Below are 14,766 nucleotides of genomic sequence, written 5' to 3'. Positions count from 1 at the left end.
GGTCTTTATCTATCTATCATCTATCTATCTATCTATCTATCTGGTTGCACTGGGTCTTAGTTAGGCAGACGTGCTCCTTAGCTGCAGCTGGTGGGCTCCTTAGTTGTGGCATGCAAACTCTTAATTGTGGCATGCATGTGGGATCTAGTTCCCTGACCGGGGATCGAACCTGGGCCCCCTGCATTGGGAGCTCAAGAGTTTTAACCACTGTGTCACCAGGGAAGTCCCCAGATGGGTTTTTTAAATCACTTACAATTCTCATTGTAAACATTTAAAACAGAATATGGAATAAAATATGATGATTTCATCTTATTACTTCTTACATCTACTCTTCTTCCCCAAAATAATGGTGGCTAAAACTTGTGAGTGTATGTGTCTAGAATGTTCTCTATTCATTTACATAACTGTACAGACAGTCCCCAACTTACAATGGTTCAACTTAACAATGTTTCGACTTTACCATGGTGTGAAAGCAATACATATTCAAGAGAAACTGTACTTCACATTTTGAATGTTATATGCAGTACGACCCTCTCTCATTCTGAGCAGGAGCAGTGAGCTGAGCCACATCTCCCAGCCAGCCACGCCATCAGGAAGGTGAACAACCGATACACTTACAACCATTCTGTACCCATATAACCATTGTGTTTTTCACTTTCAGTACAGTATTCAATAAGTTACATGAGGAGAAAATATTTGCAAAGGAAGCAACTGACAAGGGATTAACCTACAAAATATACAAACAGTTCATACAGCTCAATATAAAAAAACAAACAACAAATCAAAAAATGGGTGGAAGATCTAAATAGACATTTCTCCAAAGAAGACATACAGATGGCCAACAAGCACATGAAAACATGCTCAACATCACTAATTATTAGAGAAATGCAAATCAAAATCACAATAAGGTATCACCTCACACCTGTCAGAATGGCTGTCAGGCGTCAGAATGGCTGTCATCAAAAAGTCTACAAATAATGCTGGAGAGGGTGTGGAGAAAAGTGAACCCTCCTACACTGTTGGTGGGAATGTAAATTGATACAGCCACTATGGAAAACGGTAAAGAGATTTCTCAAAAAACCAAAAATAGAGCAACCCTACTCCTGGGTATATATCTGGAAAAAATGAAAACTCAAATTAGAAAAGATACATGCAAACCAGTGTTCATTGCAGCACTATTTACAACAGCCAGGACATGGAAGCAACCTAAATGTCAATCAACAGATGAATGGATAAAGAAGGTGTGGTACATATATACAATGGAATATTACTCAGCCATAAAAAAGAATGAAATAATGCCATTTGCAGCAACATGGATGGACCTAGAGATTGTCATACTGAGTGAAGACAGAGAAAGACAAATATGATATCACTTATATGTGGAATTTAAACAAAAATGGTAAAACTGAACTTATTTACAAAATAGAAGTAGAGTCACATATGTAGAAAACAAACGGTTACCAAGGGGGAAGGGGGCGGGGAGGGATAAATTGGGAGATTGGTATTGACATATACACACTACTATATATAAAATAGATAACTGATAAGAACCTGCACAGGGAACTCTACTCAATACTCTGCAATGATCTATATGGAAAAGAATCTAAAAAACAGTGGATATATGTATAACTTTTACTTTGCGGTATAGCAGAAACTAACACAACATTGTAAATCAACTATGCTCCAATAAAAATTAAAAAAATAAGTTGAATGAGATGATCAACACTTTATTATAAAATAGGCTTTGTGTTAGATGATTTTTGCCTCACTGTGGGCTAATGTAAGTGTTCTGAGCCTGTTTAAATTAGGTGACGCTAAGCTATGATGTTTGGTAGGTTAGGTGTATTAAATACATTTTTCACTTAATGATATTTTCAACTTATGATGGGTTTATTGGAATGTAACCCCGTTGTAATTTGAGGAAGATCTGTTCATGCTTTTGTATGCATTTTAACAAATGAAATCATATGATTATTAATGTTTTTCAATTTTTTAAACTGTATTTCAGAGAGAACTATCTCAACACAAAATGTTTTTTTCTATTTAAGATATATATTTTGTCAAGGTACATGCACTACACATACACATGTATACACACACATATATATACACATTTATCATCAAGTGGGTGTGCATTTATATGTTTCTATATTGTTTTCCATGACACACAAGGTTCTTCATAATGGAAGCACCATTGTACAAACATCTTTTTGCACTTTTATAATCCTTCAGATTCTTAAAAGTGGAATTATTGAGCCATGGCATATGAACAGCTGATAAACTGCCAAACTGCCTTCCAAAAAGACTTTGAACAGTTACACTCCCAGAAAAAGTACATGGGAGTGGCTGTTCCTTCACTCACCAGTTTTTGAGAATCATTTGCTAAAATATGGCTTCTACTTTGAATTTCCATAGAGAGAATCAATAGACTAACTGTTGCTTCTGAAGCCAATAAACAGAGAAAATTAGATTGAAGCATGTCATTAAGATGTACAAAAACAACTAATAGAATTAGTACACTCCAAGTTACTAGCAGTGAGGTGTACCTTAGCAAACATGGATCATATAAGAAAGTATAAAGGAAATACTTCTGTACCATAAAAAGAAAACAGCAAAAACTCTGTAATGAAACTAAGACCAAATATTTTCTCATCAGAGTCAGTGTGAATGGGATACCTACTTATTAGGTAAAAAAAAAAAAAAAAGAAAAAAGAAAAAAAACTGAAACAAAATTCATACACTTAGTAACTCAGAAAAGTTAAAGGAATAGCAAAGCTATATGGCTCTATCACACCAAAAAAAATCAAAACGGAATTAAGAGTGAAATGAACTAAAGGTCTCTTCATTAAAATAAAATGTATGTTGCACAATGTATAAAGACTTGTGCAACAAATAAAGCACTGAAACGTATGAAATAAAAATAACTGGCAATACAAGTAGAAAATCGTAAAGAGAGACAAATACTTTTTTCTGAATTCTTCACATATTGAGATCAAAAGATCAAAATTAATTTGAAGAGGGTCTGAAAACATTCATGAGATTTTACATATATTTATGATGTATAATACATGTAATACATAATGTATTATACATAATTATATATAATACATTAGATTATATATATGATTTTATATATGACATTCAGAATCTATCCATCCAGATGTCTCATATTTATTTATTTATTTTTAACACCTTTATTGGAGTATAATTGCTTTACAATAGTGTGTTAGTTTCTGCTGTATAACAAAGTGAATCAGTTACATATATATACATATATCCCCATATCTCCTCCCTCTTGAGTCTCCCTGCCACCCTCCCTATCCCACCACTCTAGGTGAACAGAAAGCACCAACCTGATCTCCCTGTTCTATGCAGCTGAACACAGCCTGAAAGGGGCTAATGGGCCACACCTAGCCGGGAAGGAGTCCGGAAAAACGTCTGGAACTGCCTAAGAGGCCAGAGACCATTATTTCGGGGTGTGCAAGGAGAGGGGGTTAAGAGCACTGCCTTAATGAGCTGCAGAGATGGGCGAAAGCCACAGCTATCAGCATGGACAAAAGAGACGGGCATGAAACTCTAAGGCCGCTACTGCAGCCACCAGGAGGTCTGTGTGCAATACAGGTCACTAACCACACCTCCCCTCCTGGGAGCCTGTGCAGCCCACCGCTGCCCGGGCCCCGGGATCCAGGTCCAGCTTCCCCAGGAGAACACAGCACACCTCAGGCTGTTGCAACGTCATGCCGGCCTCTACCACCAAAGGCTCGCCTGGCATTCCAAACCCCTCCCTCCCCCTGGCCTGACTGAGCAAGAGCCCCCTAATCTGCTGCCACTTTAACCCTGTCCTGTGTGAGTGAAGAACAGATGCCCTCAGGCAACCTAAATGCAGAGGCAAGTCCAAATCCAAAGCTGAACCCCAGGAGTTGTGCGAACAAAGAAGAGAATGGGAAATCTCTCCCAGCAGCCTCAGGAGCAGGAGATTAAATCACCATGATCAACTTGATCTACCCTGCATCTCTGGAATACCTGAATAGAGGAGGAATCATCCCAAATAGAGAAGGTGGACTTTGGGAGCAAAGATATATATTTTTTTCCTTTTTCTCTTTTTGTGAGTGTGTATGTGTACACTTCTTTGTGTGATTTTGTCTGTATAGATTTAATTTTACCATTTGTCCTAGGGTTCTGTCTGTTCATTTTTTGTTTGTTTGTTTGTTTTTTAGTATAGTTTATAGCACTTGTTATCACTGGTGGATTTGTTTTTTGGTTTGGTTGCTCTGTTCTTCCTTTCGTTCTTTTTTGTTTAATTACCTATTAATTTTTTAATTTTTAATAATTATTTTTTATTTTAGTAACTTTATTTTATTTTTTTTTCTTTATTTTTTTCTCCTTTTTCTTCTGAGCTGTGTAGCTGACAGGGTCTTGGTTCTCTGGCCGGGTGTCAGGCCTGTGTTTCTGAGGTAGCAGACCTGAGTTCAGGACACTGGTACACCAGAGACCTCCTGGCTCCACAAAATATAAAACGCCGAAAGCTCTCCCGGAGATCTCCATCTCAACGCTAAGACCCAGCTCCATTCAATGACCAGCAAGCAACAGTGCAGGACACCTTATGCCAAACAACTAGCAAAACAGGAACACAACTCCACCCATTAGCAGACAGGCTGCCTAAAACCATAATAAGGCCACAGAGACACCAAATCACACCACTGGACATGGTCCTGCCTACCAGAAAGACAAGATCCAGCTTCGTCCACCAGAACACAGGCACTAGTCCCCTTCACCAGGAAGCCTACACAACCCACTGAATCAACCTTACTCACTGGGGGCAGACACCAAAAAAACTGGAACTATGAACCTGCAGCCTGCAAAAGGACACCCCAAAAACAGTAAGCTAAGCAAAATGAGAAGACAGAGAAACACACAGCAAAAAAGAAGCAACGTAAAAACTCACCAGACCAAACAAAGGAAGAGGAAATAGGCAGTCTACCTGGAAAAGAATTCAGAGTAATGACAGTACAGATGATCCAAAATCTTGGAAATAGAATGGAGAAAATACAAGAAACGTCTAACAAGGACCTAAAAGAACTAAAGAGCAAATAAACAATGATGAAAAACACAATAAATGAAATTAACAATTCTCTAGAAGGAATCAATAGCAGAATAACTGAGGCAGAAGAACGGATAAGTGACCTGGAAGATAAAATAGTGGAAATAACTACCGCAGACTAGAATAAAGGAAAAAGGATGAAAAGAATTGAGGACAGTCTCACAGACTTCTGGGACAACATTAAACACACCAACATTCGAGGTTGGTCCCAGAAGAAGAAGAGAAAAAGAAATGGATTGAGAAAATATTTGAAGAGATTATAGTTGAAAAGTTCCCTAATATGGGAAAGAAAACAGTTAATCAAGTCCAGGAAAAACAGACAGCCCCATACAGGATAAATCCAAGGAGAAAACTGACAAGACACATATTAATCAAACTATCAAAAATTAAATACAAAGAAAAAATATTAAAAGCAGCAAGGGAAAACAGCAAATTACATACAAGGGAATCCCCATAAGGTTAACAGCTGATCTTTCAGCAGAAACTCTACAAGCCAGAAGGGACTGGCAGGACATATTTAAAGTGATGAAAGGGAAAAACCTACAATGAAGATTACTCTACCCATCAAGGATCTCATAGATTCGACACAGAAATTAAAAGCTTTACAGACAAGCCAAAGCTAAGAGAATTCAGCGCCACCAAACCAGTTTTACAACAAATGCTAAAGGGACTTCTCTAGGTAGGAAACACAAGAGAAGGAAAAGACCTACAATAACAAACCCCAAACAATTAAGAAAATGGTAATAGGAACATACATACTGATAACTACCTTAAATGTAAATGGATTAAATGCTCCCACCAAAAGACAAACACTGGCTGAATGGATACAAAAACAAGACCCGTAAATACAGTGTCTAGAAAAGACCCACTTCAGACCTAGGGACACATACAGACTGAAAGTGAGGGGATGGAAAAAGATATCCCATGCAGATGGAAATCACAAGAAAGCTGGAGTAGCAATTCTCATATCAGACAAAATAGACTTTAAAATAAAGACTATAAAAAGAGACAGACACTACATAATGATCAAGGGATCGATCCAAGAAGAAGATATAGCAATTGTACATATTTATGCACCCAACATAGGAGCACCACAATACATAAGGCAACTGCTAACAGCCATAAAAGGGGAAATCGACAGTAACACAACCATAGTAGGGGACTTTAACACCCCACTTTCACCAATGGACAGATCATCCAAAATGAAATTAAATAAGGAAACACAAGCTTTAAATGATACATTAAAAAAGATGGACTTAATTGATATTTATAGGGCATTCCATCCAAAAACAACAGAATACACTTTCTTCTCAAGGGCTCATGGAACATTCTCCAGAAGAGATCAAACCTTGGGTCACATATCAAGCCTTGGTAAATTTTAGAAAATTAAAATCGCATCAAATATCTTTTCTGATCACAATACTATCAGACTATGTATCAATTACAGGAAAAAACCTGTAAAAATACAATCACATGGCGGCTAAACAATACACTACTAAATAATCAAGAGATCACTGAAGAAATCAAAGAGGAAATCAAAAAATACCTAGAAACAAAGGAAAATGAAAACACAACTACCCAAACCCTATGGGATGCAGCAAAAGCAGTTCTAAGAGGGAAGTTTATAGCTATACAAGCCTACCTTAAGAAACAAGAAACATCTCAAATAAACAACATAACCTTACATCTAAAGCAATTAGAGAAAGAACAACCAAAAAACCCCAAAGTTAGCAGAAAGAAAGAAATCAAAAAGATCAGATCAGAAATAAATGAAAAAGAAATAAAAGAAACAATAGCAAAGATCAATAAAACTAAAAGCTGTTTTTTTGAGAAGATAAACAAAATTGATAAACCATTAGCCAGACTTATCAAGAAAAAAAGGAAGAAGACTCAAATCAATAGAATTAGAAATGAAAAAGAAGAAGTAACAACTGACACTGCAGAAATACAAAGGATAATGAGAGATTACTATGAGCAACTATATGACAATAAAATGGACAACCTGGAAGAAATGGACAAATTCTTAGAAAAGCACAATCTTCAGAGACCGAACCAGGAAGAAATAAAAATATGAACAGACCAATGACAAGCACTGAAATTGAAACTGTGATTAAAAATCTTCCAAAAAACAAAAGCCCAGGACCAGATGGCTTCACAGGCAAATTCTATCAAACATTTAGAGAAGAGCTAACACCTATCCTTCTCAAACTCTTCCAAAATATAGCAGAGGGAGGAACACTCCCAAACTCATTATACAAGGCCACCATCACTCTGATACCAAAACCAGACAAGGATGTCACAAAGAAAGAAAAGTACAGGCCAATATCACTGATGAACATAGATGCAAAAATCCTCAACAAAATACTAGCAAACGGAAGCCAACAGCACATTAAAAGGATCATACACTACGATCAAGTGGGTATTAGTCACGTAAAGCAAGCATTCTTCAATATACACAAATCAATCAATGTGATAAAACATATTAACCAACTGAAGGAGAAAAACCATATGATCATCTCAACAGATGCAGAAAAAGCTTTCAACAAAATTCAACGCCCATTTATGATAAAAACCCTCAAGAGAGTAGGCATAGAGGGGTCTTACCTCAACATAATAAAGGCCATATATGACAAACCCACAGATAACATCATGCTCAATTGTAAAACCTGAAACCATTTCCACCCAGTTCAGAAATAAGACAAGGTTGCCCACTCTCACCACTATTATTCAACATAGTTTTGTAATCAGTAATCAGAGAAGAAAAAGAAATAAAAGGAATTCAAACTGGAAAAGAAGTAAAGCTGTCAGTGTTTGCAGATGATACTATACATAGAGAATCCTAAAGACACTACCAGAAAACTACCATAGCTAAGCAATAAATTTGGTAAAGTAGCAGGATACAAAATTAATGCACAGAAATCTCTTGCATTCTTATACACTAATGATAAAAAATCTGAAAGAGAAATTAAGGAAATACTCACATTTACCATTGCAACAAAAAGAATAAAATATCTAGGAATAAATCTACCTAAGGAGACAAAAGACCTGTATGCAGAAAACTATAGGACACTGATGAAAGAAATTAAAGATGATACAAACAGATGGAGAGGTATACCATGTTCTTGGATTGGAAGAATCAACATTGTAAAAATGACTATACTACCCAAAGCAATCTATAGATTCAGTGCAATCCCTATCAAACTACAAATGGCATTTTTCACTGAAAAATTTCACCGAAAAATTTCACAGTTTGTATGGAAATATAAAAGACCCCAAATAGCCAAAACAATCTTGAGGAAGAAAAACGGAGCTGGAGGGATCAGGCTCCCTGAGTTTAGACTCTACTACAAAGCTACTCTACTACAAAGCTACAGTAATGAAAAGAGTATGGTACTGGCACAAAAACAGAAATATAGATCAATGGAACACGATAGAAACCCAAAGATAAACCCACACACACATGGTCACCTTATCTTTGATAAAGGAGGCAAGAATATGCAATGGAGAAAAGACAGCCTCTTAAGTTGTGCTGGGAAAACTGGACAACTACATGTAGAAGAATGAAATTAGAATACTCCCTAACACCATACACACAAACTCAAAATGGATTAAAGTCCTGAATGTAAGCCCAGACACTGTAAAACTCTAAGAGGAAAACACAGGCAGAACACTCTATGACATAAATCACAGCAAGATTCTTTTTATTTTTTTTTTTTATTGCAGTATGCTGACCTCTCACTGCTGTGGCCCCTATCGTTGCAGAGCACAGGCTCCGGACGCGCAGGACCAGCGGCCATGGCTCACAGGCCCAGCCACTCCACGGCATGTGGGATCTTCCCAGACCGGGGCACGAACCCGTGTCCCCTGCATCGGCAGGTGGACTCTCAACCACTGGGCCACCAGGGATGCCCAGCAAGATCCTTTTTGACCTACCCCCTAGAGAAATGGAAATAAAAACAGAAATATACAAATGGGACCTAATGAAACTTAAAAGCTTTTGCACAGCAAAGGAAACCATAAACAAGATGAAAAGACAACCCTCAGAATGGGAGAAAATATTTGCAAATGAAGCAACTAACAAAGGAATAATCTCCACACTTTACAAGCAGCTCATGCAGCTCAATATCACAAAAACAAACAACCCAACCCAAAAATGGGCAGAAGCCCAAAATAGACATTTCTCCAAAGAAGATATACAGATGGCCAACAAACACATGAAAGGATGCTCAACATCACTAATCATTAGAGAAATGCAAATCAAAACTACAATGAGGTGTCACCTCACACCAGTCAGAATGGCCATCATCAAAAAATCTACAAGTGGGGCTTCCCTGGTGGCGCAGTGGTTGAGAGTCCACCTGCCGATGCAGGGGACATGGGTTCGTGGCCCGGTCCGGGAAGATCCCACATGCCACAGAGCAGCTGGGCCCGTGAGCCATGGCCACTGAGCCTGCACGTCCGGAGCCTGTGCTCCGCAGCGGGAGAGGCCACAGCAGTGAGAGGCCCGAGTACTGAAAAAGAAAAAATCTACAAGCAACAAATTCTGGAGTGCGTGTGGAGAAAAGGGAACCCTCTTGCACTGTTGGGGGGAATGTAAATTGATACAGCCACTATGGAGAACAGTATGGAGGTTCCTTAAAAACCTGAAAATAGAACTACCATACGACCCAGAAATCCCACTACTGGGCATATACCCTGAGAAAACCATAATTCAAAAAGAGTCACGTAGCGCAATGTTCATCGCAGCTCTATTTACAATAGGCAGGACATGGAAGCAACGTAAGTGTGCGTCGACAGATGAATGGATAAAGAAGATGTGGCATGTATATACAATGGAATATTACTCAGCCATAAAAGAAACAAAATTGAGTTATTTTTAGTGGGGTGGATGGACCTAGAATCTGTCATACAGAGGGAAGTAAGTCCGAAAGAGAAAAACAAATACCATATGCTAACACATATATATGGAATCTAAAAAAATTAAAAAATGGTTATGAAGAACCTAGGGGCAGGACAGGAATAAAGACACAGACGTATAGAATGGACTTCAGGACACGGAGAGGGGGAAGGGTAGGCTGGGATGAAGTTAGAGAGTGGCATGGACTTATATATACTACCAAATGGAAAACAGAAAGCTAGTGGGAAGCAGCCGCATAGCACAGGGAGATCAGCTCAGTGCTTTGTGACCACCTAGAGGGGTGGGATAGGGAGGGTGGGAGGGAGACACAAGAGAGAGGAGATATGGGGATATATGTATATGTATAGCTGATCCACTTTGTTATAAAGCAGAAACTAACACAGCATTGTAAAGCAATTATACTCCAATGAAGATGTTAAAAAAAATAAAATAAAGCTTGTGTTTCCTTATTTTTTTTCACTTTGGATGATCTGTTCATTGGTGAAAGTGGAGTGTTAAAGTCCCCTACTATGATTGCGTTACTGTCAATTTCTCCTTTTATGGCTGTTAGCATTTGCCTTATGTATTGAGGTGCTCCTATGTTGGGTGCATAAATATTTACAGTTGTTATATCTCCTTCTTGGACTGATCCCTTCTTGGATGTAGTGTCCTTCTTTGTCTCTTGGAATAGTCTTTATTTTAAAGTCTATTTTGTCTGATATAAGAATTGTTACTTCAGTTTTCTTTTGATTTCCATTTGCATGGAATATCTTTTTCCATCCCCTCACTTTCAGTCTTCATGTGTCTCTAGCTAGGTCTGATGTGGGTCTCTTGTAGATAGCATATAGATGGGTCTTGTTTTTGTATCCATTCAGCCAATCTATGTCTTTGGTTGGAGCACTTAAACCATTTACATTTAATGTCGTTATCGATACGTATGTTCCTATTACTATTTTTTTTAATTGTTTTGGGTTGGTTATTGTGAGTCTTTTCCTTCACTTAGTGTTTCATGCGTCGAGAAGTTCCTTTAGCATTTGTTGTAGCGCTGGTTTGGTGGTGCTGAATTCTCTTAGGTTTGCTTACCTGTAATGGTTTTAATTTCTCTGTCAAATCTGAATGAGATCCTTGCTGGGTAGAGTAATCTTGGTTGTAGGTTTTTCCCTTTCATCACTTTAAATATGTCCTGCCACTCCCTTCTGGCCTGCAGAGTTTCTGGTGAAAGATCAGCTGTTAACCTTATGGAGATTCTTTTGTTTGTTATTTGTTGCTTTTCCCTTGCTGCTTTTAATATTTTTTCTTTGTATTTAGTTTTTGATAGTTTGATTAATATGTATCTCAGTGTGTTTCTCCTTGGATTTATCCTGTATGGGACTCTCTGCACTTGCTGGATTTGATTATTTCCTTTCCCATATTCGGGAAGTTTTCAACTATAATTTCTTCAAATATTTTCTCAATCCCTTTTTTTTTTCTCGTATTCTTCTGGGACCCCTACAATCCGAATGTTGGTGCGTTTAATGTTGTACCAGATGTCTCTGAGACTGTCCTCAATTCTTTTCATTCTTTTTTCTTTATTCTGCTCTACGGTAGTTATTTCCAATGTTTTATCTTCCAAGTCACTTATCTTTTCTTCTGCCTCAGTTATTTTGCTATTGGTTCCTTCTAGAGAATTGTTAATTTCATTTATTGTGTTGTTCATCATTGTTTGTTTTCTCTTTAGTTCTTCTAGGTCCTTGTTAAACCTTTCTTGTATTTTCTCCATTCTATTTCCAAGATTTTGGATCATGTTTACTGTCATTACTCTGAATTCGTTTTCAGGTAGACTGCCTATTTCCTCTTCCTTTGTTTGTTCTGATGGGTTTTTACCTTGCCTCTTCATCTGCTGCTTATTACTCTGTCTTCTCATTTTGCTTATCTTACTGTGTTTGGGCTCTCCGTTTTGCAGTCTACAGGTTCATAGTTTCCACTGTTTTTGGTGTCTGCTCCCAGTGGCTAAGGTTGGTTCAGTGGGTTGTGTAGGCTTCCTGGTAGAGGGGACTAGTGCCTGTGTTTTGGTGGATGAGGCTGGATTTATTCTTTTTGGTTTGCAGGACCACCTCCAGCAGTATGTTTTGGGGTGTCTGTTAACTATTATGATTTTAGGCAGCCTCTCTGCTAATGGGTGGGGTTGTGTTCCTGTCTTGCTTGTTGTTTGGCATAGGGTGTCCAGCACTGTAGCTTGCTGGCCATGGAGTGGAACTGGCTCTTAGCATTGAGATGGAGCTCTCTGTGAGAGCTTTTGCCATTTGATATTACGTGGGGCTGGGAGGTCTCTGGTGGACCAATGTCCTGAACTTGGCTCTCCCACCTCAGAGGCTCAGGCCTGACACCCGGCCAGAGCATCAAGACCCTTTTGGGAAGTCTGAGGTCTTCTGCCAGCATTCAATACGTGTTCTGTAGGAGTTGTTCCGCATGTAGATGTAGTTTTGATGTATTTGTGGGCAGGAAGGTGATCTCCACATCTTACTCCTCCACCATCTTGAAGGTGCCCATCGTATTTAATATTTGTAAGGCAGATATTGTTTGTTGTCCACCCACCCAGCAATAATCCACTCTTTTTTCTGGCTAACAGAAAGTCAATTTGAGCATCTTTAACAAAGTAGTATGAACCATGATGGGTCTGAGTTAAAGACAACAATTTGATTTCTAATTGCTAGTAATTATTAGGTGTGTGAGGTCAGAGGGAAGATGCATTCAGGGCTTCTAGGAAATAATTTTATCCCTGATGTGAGACTTTTGGGAAGAACCCTTTTTTCTCCCTTATTTCTTTTAGACATTGTCTTGAGATAAAATGATACTTGGCATTGATGTAATCCAGTTGTCTTGGGTCCATGAGGATAAACACTGCCAATACAAGGATTTGGACAAAACATAAAGAGAAGAGTCTTTGTACTTGATGATGTCACTGAACTGCAGAACCAACTTGGCAATCTCTACTTCTGAACTTCTTAAGTGAGATTAAAAATTGTTATTAAGCTACTTTCTATCAGCTCTTCTATTACTTGCAGTTGACATAAATAGAGACCTTATTCTCAGACCATAAAGCAAAACATGTGAGAATAAAGAAAGTAAAGGGGATAAAAACAACCATTTGGAATTTTTAAAACTCTCCCCTAAACAATTATTGAGTCAAATTTTGCTTTTGCAAATAATGTCTCGTAAAAATATTCCACATCAAAACCTATGAGATCAGACTAAAATCTATACAGAAGAAACAAGAAATGGTGAAAATAAAATGAATTATTCAGGATGTTTGAAAAAGCACACAAGATATACATACATAAGGATGGCAGAGTAGTCAATGTGGTGAATTGGAAAAAATTTCTAAAAATTAAGTGATAAATATAATTGCAATTCCTTTATATTGTTAATAAAGTGGAGATACTTGTTAGCATAATCAGGAAATAATTGTGCAGAATATCCTCTTTATTTCTTCTTTCTTGATTATAGGACTTATTTAAATCATAATTATGTATTTTTTGTTTTCTTTCTTTAGACAATTATATCTTTAATGTTTAAAAAAAAGTGCATATACAAGAAGATAGCATACTAACAGTGCATATGAACATATACTATTTGAAAATGTAGTTCTTACTATAAACGTGGGAGTAAAATTTCTAGATCATTTTACAGATGACCTCTACAAAAGTAGAAAATTCACAATTCTTTAGTAATCTAATAGTTCAGCCTAAGTGATTTTATTAATAGAAGATGTTTTCTTGTTTATTCAACAAATATTCGTCAAATATCTATTTGTTACAAGATATCAGCCTAGGCAAATGGAAATAGAACAGGTACATGTACCTTTTTTGGTTATCCTCAAAATACAATAAATTCACAAGTATATGACTCATTATTCACAATTTTTAAATCATTTTTTTCTGGCACACTTTGGGCCCATTAAACCTGAAGATTCATGCTTTCTTTCATTTCATGAAACACACCTTCTATAGTAACTAATGTAATTTGTTCCTTCAATGTGTTCTGTTCCCTCCATGTACATGGATTTGCATTGTTTGTTCTTCTAATCTCATCTCTTCTAATAACTTTTGGTGCTGCTTTTTTTCTAATAATGTTGTGGTGCTTTTCCTCTGTTTTCTCTGCCGCTGTTCTTTTTAAACACTTCTTGCATGTTACTGACTTGATTTTTCTGCCAGATCTGCTCTCTTTTACTTCTAATTTGGTTTTAAGGTCCGTTATGGCTTTGTTTTCCTCTATAATTTCTTACTTTAGCTCTGCTAACGAAATATCATCTAATCTGTATGTTTTATAGAATTCATGGTATTTTAAATTTTTCTTGAGAGTGAGAAAGTTATAAGTGTTTTGTCTCCAGATTTTAAAAATATGTATTTATTTTTGTGCTCTTCGTCTTTTTGCTGAAGAAATTTTGCATAGTTCTAACATTGGTTATTTTGCTATCTTATCTTCACATCATTTAATTGGCCTGTTACTTGACACCAAACAGTGTGGTATAAGCTCCTGATTCCACTTCCTGTTTATCTGAAAACCACTTGAATAGTGCTTCTCAACCATAGCTACACATTAAAATCACTTTTTAAGAAAACAGAGATGCCTGAATCCCAGCCTAGCAAAATTAAATTTCAATTTTCAGGGGTAGGCCTCAAATCAGTCTTTCATATCATTGAGCCAAAGGCTAGATATCATTGGTTCTTATTATTTGTTCACCTGCTTGAGAGTAGCAGTAATAGAACTGGGTGCAGGGGAAGCTGGA

This window comes from Globicephala melas, chromosome 4 (assembly GCF_963455315.2).
Source record: "Globicephala melas chromosome 4, mGloMel1.2, whole genome shotgun sequence".
In the NCBI taxonomy this organism is placed as follows: domain Eukaryota; kingdom Metazoa; phylum Chordata; class Mammalia; order Artiodactyla; family Delphinidae; genus Globicephala; species Globicephala melas.
The sequence above is the reverse complement of the archived record's forward strand: the minus strand, read 5'-3'. Positions refer to the sequence as shown.